The sequence below is a fragment of the Gavialis gangeticus genome, unplaced genomic scaffold, assembly GCF_001723915.1.
Source record: "Gavialis gangeticus isolate Ggan-Ray unplaced genomic scaffold, GavGan_comp1, whole genome shotgun sequence".
Classification (NCBI taxonomy): domain Eukaryota; kingdom Metazoa; phylum Chordata; order Crocodylia; family Gavialidae; genus Gavialis; species Gavialis gangeticus.
This window is the reverse complement of record NW_017729026.1, coordinates 40,530,439-40,530,823: the sequence shown is the minus strand read 5'-3', so window position 1 is coordinate 40,530,823 and position 385 is coordinate 40,530,439.

Here is a 385-nt window from a genome sequence, read left to right as displayed (position 1 = left end):
AAATCCTTAGATGCAGGGGTAGAAGTGGACATAGTCTTTCTGGACTTTCAGAAGGCCTTTGACACTGTCTCTCACCCTGTTCTCATTAAAAAACTGGAGGACCGTGGTGTCGACACCTACACAACCAAATGGGTCGCCAACTGGCAGGAGGGCTGCACCCAAAGAGTGGTGGTGGATGGGTCATCCTCAGCCTGGAAGGATGTGGGCAGTGGGGTCCCCCAGGGCTTGGTCCTTGGGCCTGCACTGTTCAACATCTTCATCAGTGACTTGGACGAGGGGGTAAAAATCACCCTGTTCAAATTTGCTGATGACACTAACGTGGAGGGTTGTGGACACGTTAGAAGGAAGGAATAGGCTGCAATCGGACCTAGACAGGTTACAGGGG